Here is a 19,289-nt window from a genome sequence, read left to right as displayed (position 1 = left end):
GGAGGAAATGTCATGCAGAGGATAAGGGAAAAAAAGAGGACTGCTTAACAGAGCTAAGAAACAACTATAAAGGTCTTCTAGAGGAGGAAGATTCTGTATTCTCTGAAGATGAAACAGCTGTTTCCTCACCAAGGGGAGGTGTTATGGATCCACAGGTGCTGTAAGTTGAGATATTATTGGCAAGAGTCAGAAGAAGAGAACAGTAGTGGTTGCTGACTCCCTTCTGAAAGGTACTGAACCACCAATTTGTCAACAGGAGTGAAGAGCAGAGAGAGCTGCCCTCACATTAGGACTTTTGGACTGGGATAACTACTATCTACTTCTGGTGATTCACATGGGTATGGAAGCTTGAAAGCAGCGCTAAAGATGCTGAAGTCTTAAACTAGAAAGAGGTGACATTAGGGACACAGTTGGTGTTTGTGTTACTTTTGCCTCTGAAAAGGAATTTCAAGGGAGATAGGTAGATTTACCAAGTGAACAGCTATTTTAAATGATGGAGCTTGAAATTGAGATGTGCATTTCTAGCCAATAACTTAAATAAGATTGACAAGCTTCAGACTTAGGATGAAGGGCACTTAACCAGGCCTGATAAGAAATTATTTGCCTGAAGTCTTGCCAATCTACTCAAGAGGGTTTTAAACTAAAAAGCAGGGTGTGTGGGGAAACAGAGAAAATTGCTTGTTTCTATCCACCAAGATAGATACCATAGCAGATACCTAGAAATCAGGGAAAAGAAAAAAATATTGACCTCATGGGTACCACTGAAACTTGATGGGATGAGACCTGCGACTTGAATTTGTCTCTGGTTGGTTCTACTTTACTCAAAAGGAGAAACAGAATAAATAACAGAGGGAGGGAAATAGCATTGCATATTTAGAATATGTGCTCATGTGAGGAAATTCAAGACCCAGAAGAGGCAAACAGAGTAGATAGTTTTTGAGGGAAGACAAATGGAGACTGAAACAGAAGCTGTATTGTCATTAGAGTAAATGAACTAAATCAGTGAGCAAGCATTTATTAAGTACATAGAATGTGCCAAGCACTGGGCTAGGCTCTCAAGATATTACAAAGAATGAAATAATCCTGACTTATAAATATATTACATTCTATTGCATGAAATAAGTACATATATGGAAACATACAACATGCATATACAATGAAGAAAATACAAATAGACACAAAGTAGTTAAACAGTAGTGGTAGTAGTAGGAGGAGAAGGAGAAGGAGGAGGAGGAGTATACTATCTGTTAGTTGGAATCAGGAAAGGCTTCATGTTGTGGTGCTTTAGTTGAATTGTAAAGGAGTAGAAATCTTTATGAAATAGAGGAAAGGAAGAGTGCCTTCCAGTTATGTGGGATGGCCAGTGAAAAGGTACAAAGATGGGAGATGGAATGTTGGGTCTAGAAAAATTGCCTGTTTGGTTGGAACAGGGAGTAACCTATAATGGGACTGGAGAGGTAGGTCATGAAAGGGTTTAAAAGATTAACAGAGGAGTTTATTTTATCCTGGGAGGAGCTGGTAGTCCCACCTCGTCTGCCCTGCTCAGGCCACTCGCTAGAGCATTATGAGCAGTTTTTGGCACCACATTTGAGGAAGGACACTGAGAAGCTGAGGTGTCTAGAGTAGGACTACCAAGGGTTGGTAAAGAGCCTTGAGTTCACACCACATAAGGATCAGTTGAAGAACGAAGAGAAGACATAGGGGAAACATGATCGCTATCTTCAAGTAAATGAATGGGTTCTCATGTACAAAAAGGAATATTCTGGCCTTATTTGTCCTTTGAGGTAAGAACTAAGAGCATTGGATGGAAGTTGTAGACAGATTTCTACTTGATATAATAAAAACTTCCTATCCATGAGAGTAATCTGAAAGTTGAATGGACTACTTAAGCTGCCTTCTTTCTGGAAGTCATAAAGCAAAAATTTTATAATCATCTGCCAACCATATTGTAGAGAGAATCAATTTTCAGGTTTGAAGTGGGTTGGCTGGCCTCTGAGGTCCTGTTCAACTCAGAGCTTCTGCTATATTGGTGGATAGTCTGGTGAAAAGATATCTATATATATATCTATATCTTTTATATATATATATCTATATATATATCTATATATAGATATATATATCTATATATATAGATATATATATCTATATATATAGATATATATATCTATATATATAGATATATATATCTATATATATAGATATATATATATATATATATCCTCAAGCAAAATTGGCAGAGAAGCCCACACCATCAGCTGTGCACTGCCTCTAGAAACATGCTGCCCATCCTCCTTAAGAAGCTTACTCTTCTTCTTGGAATCTGGAGGCCCTGGGGTGTAGGATACTGCATTTCAGATGTAGATGACATGCAATGTGAATGAATTGCTTGTGTTCCAATTGGCACTGAAGCTGTGAAATTGATGCTATGTGGCTGGTGGGGTGCTGTTGCAATATAGAAGGGACCTGCCCTCTGGCAGCCAGGTAGGTTTGATGATTCACTTCTCACATGGAGGATTTCCCTTTGGTGTCACAGATGAGAGACTTTTGGCAAATCTTCTGCCTATTCTTCAGGTGGGGGTTGCTGAGTGTTTCAGACTAAAGGAATAAGGATACAGGTACAATACTTTAAAAGACTTGACTCTGAAAAACATTCTCTTGTTATCCCAAAGTATTTACTAAGCAACCTTGACTACATTATAGTTGTTTGCAGGTGTTGTTCTGGATAACTTCTAGGATCTCTTCCAATTCCAAGTTTAATGATTCTAGTTATGCCTCTGAGAGATTCTTCCTCTTAGGATGCTGGGGCGGGGTCGGGGGAACTTGAATTCAGGCTGGAACACAGAATGAGGAAATAAGCCCTAGTTTGGGGATCTATAGACTAGGGCTCTCTTCCCCTTTTTTGGGCCTCAGTTTCTTCATCTGTAAGATGAGAAGGCTGGATTAGATGATCTCTAAGGTCATCTCTAATTTCAACATTCTAAAGAGGGGAAATAAAAATGTTTTCTAATATAGACAGTAGCTTAAAGAAATTTCCTAATTTCTTAATCTAGGAGTCTAGGTGATGCAATAGATAGCATACTGAACTTGGACTTTGAATTCTGCCACAAACACTTATTAAGTGTGTGACCTTGGTCAAGCTGCTTAAGCTCTCTCAGCCTCAGTTTTCCCATCTGGAAAATGGAGATTTTTAAAGCACCTACCCCTCAGGGTTGTCGTGAGGATAAAATGAGGTAGTATGTGAAGTGCTGTGGTAAACTTAAAGTGCTGTGTAAATACAAGCTTTTGCTAATATCATTATTATTATTGGTTTTGCCCTGTAATGTAGATAGAAGCTTTCAGAATGTCTCTTATTTCTTAATCTTTCCACATTTCTAAATTACACTTTTAGTCTTTAAACAGTCTAAATCTAGCAGACTCCCACTCTAACGTCCCCTTAACCTAGGACTCCCAAAAGAACATTGCGATGTCCAGATTCACACTCAGAAATATGTATCATAAACAGTCAGATTTTGGCATAACATAAGAAGGAACTTAATAACAAGTCAAACTCTGAAATTAAAAAAAAAACACCAGCAGCTGCTCTAATAAACAGTGAGTTTCTTGTGACTGAAGATATTTAAGCAGAGTTTGCAGACAATAATTTATCAATTAATTAATCAACCAATTAGAACAGTTAGGTGGTATAGTGGATAGAACACTGGGCTTCGAGTCAAGAAGCCCTGAATTCAAATCCACCCTTTGAAACTTCCTAGCTGTGTGACTTTGGGCAAGTCACTTAACCTCTGCCACTGGAGAAGGAAATGGGAAATCGCTCCAGGATCTCTGCCAAGAAAACGCCATGGCCAGATGTCCATGGGATCCCAGAGAGTTAGGCACAACTGAAAAAATGACTGAACGACAACAATTCACTGATTAAAAATTTATTAATCACCTGGGCAGTATGTTGGGTGTTAGAGACATGGATATAAAAAATGAAATGATCCTGTCTTTTAAGGAGTTTATATTCAATCAGAAGTTGAGAAGGAAAAGGAATGACACAGATAAGTATTTGGAATAAATATGTTTATATGGAATAAGCATATATGGTATATATGGATATATCCATATGATGAACTAAAAACAAAATACTCACAAACTAGTTACATGCAAGGTAGTTTGGGAGATAAGGCACTAGCAGTGGTGGAGATCAGGGGAGGCCTAGTGTAGAAGGTCCTGTTTGATCTGTGACTTGAAGGAAGAGAGAGAGTCTTTGAGTTAGGCATGGATGAAAGTCACTGCAAAGGCCCAGAGATGGACACACAAGGGATAGTGAGATGGCCAATCTGGCCATGTCATAGAGTGAAGAAAGGGGAACAATGCACAACAAGGCTGGAAGATGGTTTGGGTCCAAGTTGTGAAGGGCTTGAAAAGTCCAAGGAGTTTAAATTTGATGCTAGCGATAATAAGGAGCCACTAGACTTTACTGAGGGGCAGCTAGGTGGTGTATTGGATAGGGAGCTGGGCCTGGAGTCAGGAAGACTCGTCTTCATGAGTTCCAATCATGCCTTAGCCCTTGGGAGAATTTTAGGATTTTATACTATTAGTAATAATTGACCTTTTAGAAACAATTTAAAAGTCAGTCAACAAGCATTTATTAAGCACTTACTGTGCTTGACACTATGCTAATTGCTGGGGATTCCAAGGAAGCTACTATTCCTGCCCTCAAGGAACTCATATTCTAATTGGCTAGAGACAACTTACAAAAGGCTACATACAAACAAGACATATACAGGCCAAACAGAATGAATCTCAAAGGCAAGATACTAGTAGAAGAGGGAGGGAGACCCATCTTCCAGAAGATGAGATTTCAGCTGAGTTTTTTAAAATTAATTTATTTTGATTTATCAATAATCACTTCCATATGTTTTTGAGTTTAAAATTTTTCTCCCTCTTCCCCACCACCCTCCCCAAGATGGTGCACAATCTGATATAGGCTCTACATTTACATTCCTATTAAACTTATTTTCACATTAGTGATGTTGTAAGTAAAAATTAAAACTAATAGGAGGAACCATCAGAAAGAGGAAACAAAACTCAATAGAAGAGAAAAAAATAGCAATTCAACTTTCACAGTTCTTTCTTTGGATGTGGATAGCATTTGCCATCACAAGGCCTCTGGAGATGTCTTAGATCCTTGTATTGCTGGGAAGGGTTAAATTTATCAATATTAGTCATCGCACAACGTGCCTGTTACTGTGTACAACGTTCTCTTGGTTCTGCTCGCTTTACTCAGCGTCAGACCATAGAAGTCTTTCAGGTTTTTGTGAAGTCAGCCTGTTCATCATTTCTTATAGCACAATAGTATTCATTACATTCATATACCAAAACTTGCTCAGCCATTCCCCAACCAATGGGCATCCTCTCAATTTCCAATTCTTTGCAACCACAAAAAGAGCTGCTATGAATAGTTTTGTACATGTGGGTCCTTTTCCCATTTGTATGATCTCTTTGGGATATAGCCCTAGAAGTTCAGCTGAGTTTTTGGAGGAAGACATTGAAGCCAGGAGGCAGAGGTAAAGGTGAGAAGGGAGAGCATTTCAGCTATGGAGAACAACCAGTGAAAAAGCATGGAGGAAGGTAGATTGAATATCATATTCAAGGAACAGCAAGAAGGCAGGTGTAGCTAGATCATAGAGTATATGGAGAGGACTAAAATATAAGATTACTGGAATGGTAGGAAGGGGCCAACTTGTAGAGGGCCTTAAAAGCCAAATAGAAGATTTAATATTTGATTTTGAAGATAATAAGGATACGCTGGAGATTAGAGAATTGTGTGTGTGTGTGTGTGTGTGTGTGTGTGTGACAGAGAGAGAGAGAGAGAGAGAGAGAGAGAGAGAGAGAGAGAGAGAGAGAGAGAGAGAGAGATCGATAAGACCAGTGCTTCAGGAAGGTCATTTTGATAAATGATTGGAGAACAGATTGAAATAGGTAGAGACCTGAAACAGAAAGACTAACTCCATCCACAACTGCAATAGTCCAGGCATAAGGTGATGAGGGCCTGCACCAGAGTAACATCTCTGTAAGTAGAGAGAATAGGGCATATAGGAGAGATTTTGTGATAACAGATTGGAAACATGGGTGAGTGGCAGTGAGGAGTTGAAGATGACAGGTAAGTTGTGAGCCTGGGCTACTGGGAAGATGGTAGTATTTTCCACAGTATTAGGGAAGCTGGGAAGAGGGGAGAATATTTTGGGAAAGATAATGAGTTCTGTTTTGAACATGTTGAGCTTGAGATGTCTATAGGCAGTTGGTGATATGAGACGGCAGCTCAAAAGAAAGGTTAGGACTAGATAAATAGATCTAAGAATCATCTGAATAGAAATGTTAATTGAACACATGGGAACTTATGAGATCACCAAGTTAGATAGTATAGAAGGAGAAGAGAACAGATGGTTAGTGGGTGTTACCTGATGAAGACCCAGAAAAATGAGATTGAGAGGAACCATCAGTCAGGTAGAAGTACCAAGAAAGCAAAGGCATAGAAACCTAGAGAGAAGAGTATCTGGGAGAAAGGGGTGACCTACAGTGTCAGAAAGCTACAGAAAGGTCAAGAAGGATAAAGATGGAGAAAAAGTCATTGGATTTAGCAATTCAAAGATTGCCAGAGACTTTGGCGAGCACAATTTCAGTTGAATGATGAAGTTATAAGTCAGGTTCTAGTGGGTTTAGGAGAGAGTGAGGGGAGAGGAAGTCAAAATACTGATTAAAGTTACCAAAGCAGTGTGTATAAATGATCTGATTTGAACCTCACAACAACCTTGCTTTGTACATTGTAGGGCTTAATGGCTATTTTTGAATGGAATACCTTTCATTACCTTCACCTTCATTTATTTATTTATTTATTTTGATGAGGCATTAGAGGTTCAATGACTTGCTCAGGGTCACACAGCTAGTAAGTATCATGTGTCTGAAGTCGGATTTGAACTCAGGTCCTCCTGACTCCAAGGCCGGAGCTTTATGCACTGTGCCGCCTAGCTGCCCCCACCTTCATTTTTTAAGAAGTGACTTATCTTAAAAGGAAAACTAGGACCAATGAGAGGTAGTATGGGGGTCAGGGGACACTCAGTTAAATAAATACAAAGAAGAACTTTCTAACAGTTAGAACAGTCAAAATATATTAGGATGCTTTATGTGGATGGTGAGCTCCTGTCACTGGAAGAATAAACTCTAGATGACCATTTGTTGGGGATATTGTATATGGGATTCATGTACTGGATAGAGGTTTGGAATGGGTGATTTCTAAGGTACCAACTCTTGGAGTATGAATAAAAAAAACAAAGCAAAACCAGGGATGATTTTTCCCTAGACCTTTCTATTCTATTTCATATGTATAGTTCATATGTATAGTATCTAGAGAGATGTTTATTATAGTTTCTAAAAGTATAGGTGCTCATCAGGGTATACAATATTCTGAATCTATGAGGTACAAAGTAAATGTAAGATGTATTCTCTGCTTATAAGAAGCTGGTAATCTATTTGGAAAGATAAAACATACTCATGCAAAATAAGGAGGAAAACAGGGCATAATAGAGGGCTAAATGTTGTGGAACAGAGAGTTAGAGGTTAAAATGGTACATGGGCAAGGAAAGGAAGGAAGAAAAGGAAGTTTACATGATAATTTTGTTGTGTATTTAAATGAAATAGCAAGTTGTACACAGTGAATTTGTGGTTTCATGTGCAATTATCTTTTTTATTGTACTATATTGTGGTAATGATGGTTTTTTCTATAAATTAAATAAATAAATTAATAAAAAGCATAAATTTTTAAAAATGGTACATAAGTAGGAGGCAAAGTCGTATGGTAGGAGGAATAGGGGCAGTTAGGTGGTGCAATGGATGGAATGCTGGGCACTCATCTTCCTGAGTTCAAATTTGGCCTCAGACACTTACTAGTTGTGTGACCCTGGGCAAGTCACTTAACCCTGTGTGCCTCAGTTTCCTCATCTGTAAAATAAGCTGGAGAGGGAAACGGTAGACCACTCCAGCATCTTTGCCAAGAAAACCCCAGATGAGATCATGAAGAGTCGGACACAACTGTTGAACAACAACGTTGACTATCATTTCAAAGGATCTAGGTTCAAATCCTGCCTCTGATGCTTAATATCAACCTTGGGCAAATCACTTAACTTCCTGGTCCTCTGTTCCATCATCTATCACATGAGGGGTTCGGGCTGGATGACTTCTGACAATAATGTACTTGAAAATGTTTAACAAACAGTTTTCTAGGGGAAAATGTATTCATATCACATTTTAAAGTGAAATCATCATTATTCCTATTTTCTCCGTCGTTTTCTTAAGTCTAGACAATCAACCAGATAAACCAAACCCTGATCTGTACCACCTGCCAGTTTTCAAGGTGTAAATGCTCATATGGAAAATTGACCAACCTGCTTTCTTAAGTCAGTTTGAACTGGCTCCAGCATATTCCTGGCTGGGAGATCTTTTCTGGATCTAGATCTATGAGAGTACATTGTTAAGTGTTTGAGTCTAACAATAAAGGCGAAAGGACCTAATTAGGGAAGAGAGAGATCATGATGGGCTAGAGTAATTCGAGAAGGCTTCACAGAGGAGCTGGGCCTCAGAAGCTATGGTTAGGACAAGATTGGAGGAAGACATTTTAGATGCGAAGCCAAGGCACAGACAAAAATGTCTGAATATGTAGCTTGTGTGCAACCACTGAAACCAGATGACAAGAGTACAAGATCCTTGAGAGGGCAGAGTTGACAGCAAGATGAGATTCGTTTCCGTGAGCATTTTTAAATAGTAGCAAAGTCAAGATTGAAGTGCCATATGCTTATTTAGCAGAGACAGAGCTCGGAACTTACTTGGCATAACAAAGAGGGCATACCGTATTTATCCTATTCTATGGAAAAGTCATGGCCATGGCTGCTCTTAGAGATCAGCAACAAGTCATTCCTTCAACAAGGCAAAGTTGAACTAAGGAAGGAAGACCACCTAGAAGCACCCAAAGAGTTCCTGCTAGAACTCAAATCCCATTCAACTGTTTCTCATCAGGAGTGACAAGTGTACGTGCAAAATAGTGTAACCTTTAATGGAGGGGTTGGGGAGAGGAGGAATTATTCCAGCACTGCTGAGGACAGCCTTAATGAAGAGTGTCTTCTTCCTGCTGAGCAGTGCATAGAATGTGTTTATTGATTGAAGGTGAAGCTAGTGGATTTGAAGCTCGTGCGTTTTGCAGCATAATCTGACATCTGTCAGTCCTGGAAGAAGGAACAGTTCAAAGCATCAGCTTATCCATATGGATGTGGTGATGAAAACTCTGTTAGGGGAAATGCAACCCAAGGGGTTGGAAATGTACCAAATCACCAAATTAAATTTGATAGCAAACCAAGGCTGGTACCAAATCCTTCCCATCAGCTGCCTCTAAAGCATGGTGAAGGTGGAGAAGAGAGCATAGATCCATCAGCTGTTTGAGCTGGAAGGGACCTTAGGGACCATCTAGCCCAACCCCATTATTTTACAGATGAAGAGACAGATGCTCAGAGAGGCCAATGTGTTGAACTTGGAGTTAAAGAGACCAATAAGTTAAAATCATCCCTCTCATACCAGCTGTGTGAACTTAGGTAATTAATCCTTTATGAACCCCGGTTTTTCATTGCTAGATGAAGAGGAGGTTAAGTTGGATGCCCTATAACATTTCTTTCAGTTCTCATTTTATGACCCTTTTACTTGCTTATGGTCACAAAGCTAGGAAATACTGGAGGTAGGATTGCAACCTTGATCTTCCTGACTCCAAGTACAGTTTTCTAACCACCACTTACAACCCAAGGAGCCGCAGATGAGTTTTGAAGATGTACAAAAAGGCAGAAAGAGAAAAGATGTTTTAAATAAGGATGAACATGGTCTGTTTGTAGAAGGGGTGGCTGAATTGCTCTCAGTGATCTTTCAAAGCTTATGGGAGATGGGAGAGATGTCCAGGACTAGAGAAAGGTGAATGTTGTCTTGGTTTTCAAGAGAGGGAAAAGAATTGACTTTTCAAACTGTAGGTCAGTGTGCTTGACTTTATTACTGGAAAAATTCTCTACTGGCTGGTGGTGCATTGGAGAGAGAGGAGCATTTTGAGTCAGGAAGATTTGAGTTCATTTCTTACTTCAGATACTTCCTGGCTATGTAACTGACCTGAAGTCACTTAATCTTTCTGTGCCCCAGTTTATTTGTCTGTAAAATGGGAATAAAACCTACTTCACAGGGTTGTTGGGGGGATCAAATTAGTGTGTGTGTGTATATATATGTATGTATATATATATATATATATATATATATATATATGTATGTATATATATATATATATATATATATATATATATATATATATATATATATATATATATATATATACATATATACACACACACACTAATTTGATATATATACACACACACACACACACACACACACACACACACACATATATGAACATATATTCACTTAACAAACCTTAAAGAGCTATATAATTGTTAGTTATCATTATTATTTTCATAAACTACCAAAGGGATGGTTAATGAAGATTTAGAAAACACAGGGTGATTACTAAGAGCCAATCATTGCAATTCATGACAGATTAATTTTATTTCCTTAGATGACTGTCATCTGGGTAATGTCGAAAAGTAGTGAGGTGTGAGATTGTGTACTGGTCTTGGAGTCAGGAAGACTGGGATTTAGATATTGTCCCACTCACTGTGGCACCTCGGAGAAGTGTCTTACTCTTTTGGACCCTAACTCAGGTGGCAGTATTAAAAGCAGTTACTTCAGAGTGTAGTTGGGAGTCCTACATAAAATAATTTGTTTCAAACACTTTTCGGGCTTCAAAGCACTACATAATGCTAAGTTATCATCAAGATTTTTAGCGAAGCATTTGCCAGTCTTCCATGCTATCATTGTGGCTAAGATGGAGATTGTGGGTAAATGATACTGCAAGTTGAATGATCACTCCTCAACATGGTTGCTATCCTTCCCTGCTTTGTGTCCTCTCTGAATCCAATAAGCGTTCTACATATGTCTCTATCCAAGCCATAGATATGCGTTAAATAGAACAGGGCCTAGTCCCTGTGACACTCTACTACAGATGTTTCTCTCAATTGATTTTGAGCAATCAAAGACTAATCTTTGGTTTATGTGGGATTACTTTTCTTTGTCTCTGACATTCTTAGGGTATGTGCCTAGTAGGCTCTCTGGGTCCAAATTATAGACATTTTAGCTACTTAAAATTATTCTGAATTTGTGGTGTCTTTAAGAGTGACCTCTTTTTTTGGAAGAGGGATAGCACTATCACTAGCTACCTTCTTCCCCTAACGACTGTGTCTCCAATAAAAAAGGAAAACACAACCCTTGTGACAAATCAGCAGTTAAGCAAAACAAATCCATACATTTGCTATTTTTTCCACTAAAAAAAGCATAATTCCAAATTGCCTTCCAGAATAGTTGGACCAATTCATAGTTCCATTACCAGAATGCCCATCTTTCCACAGCCCTTCCAACATGAACTAATTCCACTGTTTGCCATCTTTGCCAATTTAAATATTGCGGTAGGGAATCCTCAGGCACTGTGTATAAGTATGAAATGGGGGAGGTAGGGCTAGATAATGTTGGATCATAGGTGTATAGATTTAGAATAGAATAGACTTTAGAAATGATCTGACCCAGCTACCACTTAACTTGACAGATAAGAAAACCATGGCTCAGAAATCAGGATTCTAAGGGCCCTTGAGATACTATGTAACAATTGGTCAAAAGAAATGGGAGTATTTAGCTCTGGAAAGGAGAAGACTAGGTAGGCGGAAGGGAGTGTATGATAGCTTTCTCCAAATACTTGAAGGGCTGTCGTGTAAAAGACAGATCAGATTAGTTCTGCTTGACTCCAGAAAGGTAGATTTAAGGTCCATCTGAGGAAAAACTTCTTAAAAATTAGAGCTATTAAAAGATGGAATGGGTTCCTGTTCTAGGAGAAATGGGTTACTACTCAGAAGAGGTTTTGATGGATATATTGGAGAGGATATTCTCACTTATAAATAGATTGGACGAGATGGACACTTTTCCAGCTCTGAGATTCTGTGATGTGTATACTCATAGGTATGTCCATGAACTTCTGACTTTCTGGACTTGGCTACCATTTTTGTTGTGAAATTATTTTCAGTCACTTTTGACATTTTGTGTCCTCATTTGGGGTTTTCTTGGTGAAGGTGCCAGAGTGGTTGGTTTGCCATTTCCTTCTCCAGCTCATTTTACAGATGGGGAAACTGAGGCAAATGGGGTTTTAAGTGACTGGCCCAGTAAGTGTCTGAGGTCAGATTTGAATTCAGGAAGATGAGTCTTCTTGACAATAGGAAGGCCCAACACTCTATCCATGGAGCCACCTAGCTACCCTCGACTACCATACCTAAGCTTGAATTTTCTCACCCTGGAGGCCTAGGGCGTCCACCTTGGAGTATCCATCCTTCCCTGTGGACTTCTCATCTTGGAATATCTCTCTGACTATGTGACCCTCTTCTCCTGTTGTTGAGTTTTTCTTAGGGCCTCCATTTTGGGAAGGGGCCTAGGCAAATCAACCTTCCTGGCTCAGCTTCTGACTTTCTGGGGCTTTAACACTATGTTGTCCCTGCCCCCAGTTTTTTAGCTCCTTCTTAGGTGTTGTCTTCCCCCATTAGAATGTAAACTCCTTGAGAATGTAAACTCAGAGTTCCTGAGTTTAAATCCTGACTTTGCCACTTTCTATCTTGGACAGTCATTTGGTTTCTCTAGTACCTTAGTTTGCTCTCTGTATATTGAGGGGGTTGGACTGAATGGCCTCTCCTGTCTCTTAAAGCTCTGTCTATAATTTTAAACCATCTAAGGGCAGAGGGTTTTTCTTTTCACTTTTTCGGCATATTTCCAAAACTTGGCTCAATGCCTGGAACATAAGTAAGTGCTTCATAAATGCTTAGTGATTGATTAATTAATTGAGGGACTGTCTTTCTGCTTGTATTTGTATCCTCAGTGCTCAGCACAATCCTTGGTACTTGGCAGTTAGTAAATGCTTAATAAATGCTTCTTGCCTTTCCTTAGTAGAAAGATAAAGATACTATAGTGGCCTAAGAGAATATAAGCACCTTGAGGGTGGCAATGGTTGTATGTGTGTGTGTGTGTACATCCAGGCCTTAACACAATGCCAGGACATTCTGGATTCTTAAATGCTTGTTGAATCAAAATGGATTTTAAATTGGTAGGGAAGAGCTCCACTAAAGAAGGCCCAGCAGGAGGCAAAGGGAGATAAAGTGGGCAGAAAGCTCAGTGGGCGTCAGAGGGGATGCCTCAGTTCTGGGTCCTGCTTTGTCCCACAACATTATTGGGGGAATCCCAAGGCATCCAGGCTGGCCCTGTGATATCCAGCTTAACTTGCTCTCTGTCTGAGATAAGTAATGGATGCTTTGGGCTCCAATTTCTTTTCCTGAAGTAGGCTTCTGTCTTGGAGTAATGAATGCATCAACAAACACTCAATTAAAAGGGAGGGGGAGAGGAGAATCAAAACAACCTTCTGGGTGATGGAAGGTATGTCCTTACAGGGAAGCACAGGGTGTTTACTAAAGGAAGTGTCTCCCAAACTGAAGCCAGCTGAAGATTTATGACCCAGTTGATCTGTCCAACAGTGCTCCAACCCAAAGTCTGAGGTGTTTAGACTTGCGTTTTTTGCTAACAATTCCAAGCTTGACTAGAAGATGGTTGTTCAGACATAGGAGAGTGCAGTATTTCATCATTAAGAGAGGGATGAACTTGAACTCAGAGGTCCTGAGTTTAAATCCTGACTCTGCCACTTGCTGTCTTGGACAGTCATTTGGTTTCTCGAGTGCCTTAGTTTGTTCTCCGTATGTCAAGTGGATTGGACTGAATGGCATCTTCTGTCTCTTAAAGCTCTGTCTATAATTTTAAACCATTTAAGGGCAGAGGATTTTTTTTTCACTTTTTCTTCATATTTCCAAAACTTAGCTCAATACCTGGAACATAAGAAAGTGCTTCATAAATGCTTAGTGATTGATTAATTGAAATATAAACTCCCGTACAAAAGAAGACACTCCCCCTAAGCAATTTCTAGCAGCACTAATTTTAGCCCTAGATACCTGAGAAGAGGGAATGTGGAATATTCTCATTAGATGTTCACTCAACTCATGAGTATGATCTAAAGACACTTTCTTGTCTGAATACGGAGGTAATCAGAATTCATTCAAGTGGGTTGCCTCAGAGAATGCTGACATCACAGGGCAATCTGCTGTGATTGATGCCACTCAAACAGCAATATTATTAGAAGAAATGTAGTCAAAAGGCAGGCAGTTTAAATGTCATAAAAAGTTCTAGGTGAAGTGAGTACACCATTCTAAATTGCTCTTCAGCACACAAGACTGCATTGTAGAAGCAGGGATTACTTGCTAGCATCATCTCTCAGACTTTGGGTGACTGCAAAGGAAGGCAGGAAGCAGGATTTGGTTTTGGTGGGGTATGGAAAAAACAAACACTTGATATTAAATTATTCTTTCACCTATTCCACATAGTAGATAATGATTTCAAATGTGGGTAAAGATATGAATACATGAGTCTATTTATGATTGAAATTTTTTAAAACTTTTCAATCCTACATAGATATTTCAATGTTTCAATGTTTTTTCAATCCTATGTAGATATTTTTTCATTGACATGTTCTAAAAAATTTGAGTAAACAAAGAATCAACTTTCATTTACCTGAAGCAATAATTTTTTTTATTAATTTATTTTGACTTACCAACAATCACTTCCATAAAATTTTGAGTTTTAAATTTTTCTCCTCCTCCTTCCTTACCCCCCTCCCCAAGATGGCGCACAATCTGATATAGGCTGTACATATATATATTCCTATTAAACATATTTTCACATTAGTCATGTTGTAAGGAAGAATTAGAACCAATAGGAGGAACCACCAGAAAGAGGAAACAAAACAAAACAGAAGAAAAAAAAAGAACAAATAGTATGCTTCAATCTGCATTCAAACTCCATAGTTCTTTCTTTATATGTGGATAGCATTTTTCATCTGGAGAGTTTTGGAGATGTCTTAGATCCTTGTACTGCTGAGAAGGGCTAAGTCTATCAAAGTTAGTCATCTCACAACGTTGCTGTTACTGTGTACAGTGTTCTCTTGATTCTGCTAGTCCTAGACACTGTACTTCACTTGATACAAATTTTATTAGGTTTTTCTTGGGTGCCATATCATGGTATTGACTTATATTAAACTTGTAGTCTACTAATTTTTTTCAGATAAACTTTTATGTTTGTATATTTTCTCCTATTTTGTTCTTGATTTTTTGAACCCAGCTATAAGATTTTACATTGATCCTTACTAAATTTGGCCTGAATCTAATCTATAATATCTAATGATATATCTGATTGGTAATAATGAATAAAAATATGGCATTTTCCTGTTAAGCAAATGTTTGTTTACTAATGATAATTATATTGATGATGAGGAAACTTGGGCCCAGAGAGCTTAAATGTTGTATCCAAAGTCTCATAGGAAGGAAATGATAGATGAAAGCCAGCTATGTCCTACAGCATAGAATTTGGGCTCCTTCCACTTAAGTCATCGAGTCAAATCACTAAGTAGTCAACTCCCATTTTGTGCATGGCATCCAATAAAGTGCTGTAACGTTAACAAAGGAAGTGGGAGAAATGGTTGCCACCCTTGAGGAAAGAGGTGCCAGTTACTCCAGCTAATGACAGACAGGAGTAGGAGCTAAGATGGCAGATAGGGAACGGAAGCACAAAACTCTCAGACTCTATACATTTTGGCAAAGGATATTCTTCTATAAAGGGGATTCCTGAAAATTAATTAATCGAATGATTGGAATTTTCCCCAGAGAACATATGGCATAGTGAAAAAGGCAATGTGTTGGAAGTCAGGATCCCTGGATTCTACTCTGACACCTGTTACTTCCTAGGAGTTTGATCTTGTTAGCTAACTCTTCTGAACCTTAGTTTTCACACCTGTAAAATGGGGATAATAATACCTGTCTTGCTTATGTGAGGATTAAATGAGATGATATATGTCATAGTGATGTGTGCAAATGTTATTATATTTATTTTCTTCTGGATGTACTTGTTCCTGATAGGAATCCATTTGCTTATGTCACTGTCCTTAGAATAACAAGAATGAACTTTCATGAACTGTCTTTCACTTAGTGATTTGCCGTCCTGATCCAAGGGAAAAATGTTTGCCCATTGCGTTCCAGATAAAGCTACAGGATCTAAAGATTTGGAGGAGAAATCTCCTTTCTAGTCCAGCTACCTTATTTGACAGGTGAGGAAACTGAGGACCAGACTGATGAAGTGACTTTCTCAAGGCCACATGGGTAGGAAGTAGCACAGTTGGGATTCAAACCCAGGTCCTCTGACTCAAAAACTAGTATTCTTTTCATTCTACCAAACTTCCATCCCAAAGGCTTAGTCTAGTGTTCAGGGCTTGCTATAGTATGACTTGTATTTGCCTTTTTAGTTGGACCTTCATTTATCTCTTTATATACAAACCTATCTCAACTGGTCTGTTTGAGTCTCTTAAATGAGGTTGGACTTTTCTGCCCCTGTGTTTTTGCTCCTTCCATTTCTTTTGCCTAAATTCCCTTTTTTTCATCTCTGTTTGATGAACTCTTAGCCCTTCTTCCATGTCTAGCTCAAATGATCCAATTTTCCTTTAATTCTTAGCCTTCTCTGATCTTCCAGCTAGACCAGATCCCTCTCTTGGGATTTCAGACATTTATTGGTGGCATCACTCACTTGTTTGTATTGCTTTGTATAGACATGACTTATATGATGTTGTGTCTCCTCAATTGGATTGTTAAGTTTTTTTAAGGGCAAAGAAGGATGGATTCTTAATCTTCTTTGCTTATCACACCATATCTAGCCCTGATATTTAATAAAATGTTGAGTGATTGTGTCTTCTATATTCAACTCCCCCATAATTCCCCTTTATCCTTTAAAGTTTAACTTAAATTCTACCTTTTCTAAGAGGCTTCTTTTGATCTCCCTTGATCAAATGAAATTGTGTATAATAATAATAATAGCAAAACCAACTATTTATGATAACGATGATAATGGCAATCCCCCTCTCCCCCCTAAGCCCAAACCATTTTTCATGCCGTGAGGGAAAACACAAAATTCAAGTCCAGCACCAGATAATTACTAGCTATGTGACCCTGGGCAAGTCACTTAAGTTTGCCTCAGTTTCCTCATCTGTAAAGTGGGGATAATAATAGCACCTACCTCATAAGGTTGTTGTGAGGATCAAATAAGAAAATAATTACAAAGCACTTAGCACAGTGCTTGGCACATAGTAGGTGCTGTATAAATGGTAGCTATTAAAGTAAAAGAATCCCAACCAGGTGGATTTCATGTGTCCCGAGACTGCTGTGAAGGCCTGGGTAAGAACTCTGAGATTCCGGTGAATTGGATTCTGGCAGTGCAGTGCTCCAGACTGGTCTGATGTGAAACTGTGATGATGATCAGCTTGACATAGAGGATAGGAGAGTGAGTTGTTTTCTGTCATGTACTGGTATCACAAAGAGGCAAGATACACTGGAACAAATCAGAAATCCAATACTCCATCTGCTGGAGATGTTTCAGGTCAGATGGTGCTGAGCACTAAAGAGTGTAAATTATGAATGAACATGAAGTAGATTGAAGATATGAATACATGCTTTATAATCCAGTACTATGAGATAATAGAATTCTCCAATTATAGGCAAGGGCTTCAGACTGATTTTTATCAATGGTGCTCTCTGTTCTAAGCCATCCAACAGCATTTTGCCAAACAGTGCAAGGCAATCATGAAAAACAGCTTCATCCCCAAGCCTGGGTTAAAAATCTTGGTTCTTTGAGAGTTGGGAATGTTTCATTTTATGTATTTGGATACCTAGCATTAAGCCTGGCAGACCTGGAGTCAGTAAAAATCTTCAATTAATCCTATATCCAGAAATTCTACCTAAAAATGAAATGGATGATAAAAAAACAGCACATAGAAAGAAGAGCTTTCAAAATATTGAGACTTAGTAAAAGAGGTCAAAGTCATGTGGGAACAGCATGAGGGGTGTGTCAACTTTGCCATCCTATCCACTACTGGAGTTGTAGGGAAGATGCTTTCAGAGAATCTACAAAAGATGAGCTTATACCTGAATACTTTTATTCAGCTACAAAAACCAGTAACCCATTTATTTATTTATTCATTTAACCCATCTATTCAATACTGCACAGAACATTAAATATATCCAAATGCTACTCACAAAGCAGGCAAGCCTAGCTGAAGCAGCAAGTCAATCTGAGGGAGAGACAGGAGGTAGCATATGCAGTCAAGTCAAACTGTCACCTTGACCACCATGTCCCCTGAGACCCTGAAAGAGGCAGCCCAGCTTTGAACTTAGCAGCTTTGGGAATAGCTGTGTCCCTCAAACCACCAGATATACTTCTAACCCTCCATCCCTACAGCTCTTATTGGGAGGATAAGTCATCATGGAAAGGGGGTCCACCTTCATCACCCCCAGCAACAACTGCTAACCAAGTGATCTCAACGGTTGTTGTTTGTCCTTTGTTTTTTTAAAGAGGACCAATGACATTATGAGGTGATGTCTTGACTTGTGCATGAATTGGATTTAAGTGAAGCAGAGTTGCTCAAAGGTGTAAGTGAGGCAGAGTTGCTCAAAGGTGCCCGCTAACTCACTGATGGGTTTGAGGCCTATTGGTTACCCTTAACCTGGTTTGGCCTGTCTGCCAAGTTGGTTTTACTGGGGTATGGCTGCGGCTCATGCCACAGCTTCATGGAGCCACAGGTGAGAGTTGAATGCCTGGTAGACACCAAAGGTGGATGAGTAGCCCTGAAAAGAGCTTGGCTAGCCCTCATACCAGAGGTCATAGGCCTCTTTGAATCTTGTACACCCCTCTCAACAGATAGAAGGGCACAGGAGCCCTGGGAGTGGCAGCACCTCATGGACCACCAGTCCAACTTTTAGCCCAACCCTCAAAGCCATCATTCAAGGAAGCAATTCCTAGGGAGAAGAGGCCAGCTATCCTCTCCAAATGTCAATAAATTACAGGCAGGCAAGCCAGCCTAGTTGAAATAAGGCACTAAATAATCAAAAAAGCTATCCAGGACATCTTCCTATTTCCTTTTAACTCATGGTTATGCCAGGTGCTCAGCATTCATATGGTACCTCTATGTTCCTAATCAACTGCATTTTGCATCATTT

The sequence above is a fragment of the Phascolarctos cinereus genome, unplaced genomic scaffold (assembly GCF_003287225.1).
Source record: "Phascolarctos cinereus isolate Bilbo 61053 unplaced genomic scaffold, phaCin_HiC Scaffold_5;HRSCAF=322, whole genome shotgun sequence".
NCBI classification, from domain to species: Eukaryota; Metazoa; Chordata; class Mammalia; order Diprotodontia; family Phascolarctidae; genus Phascolarctos; species Phascolarctos cinereus.
This window is presented reverse-complemented; position numbering follows the sequence as displayed.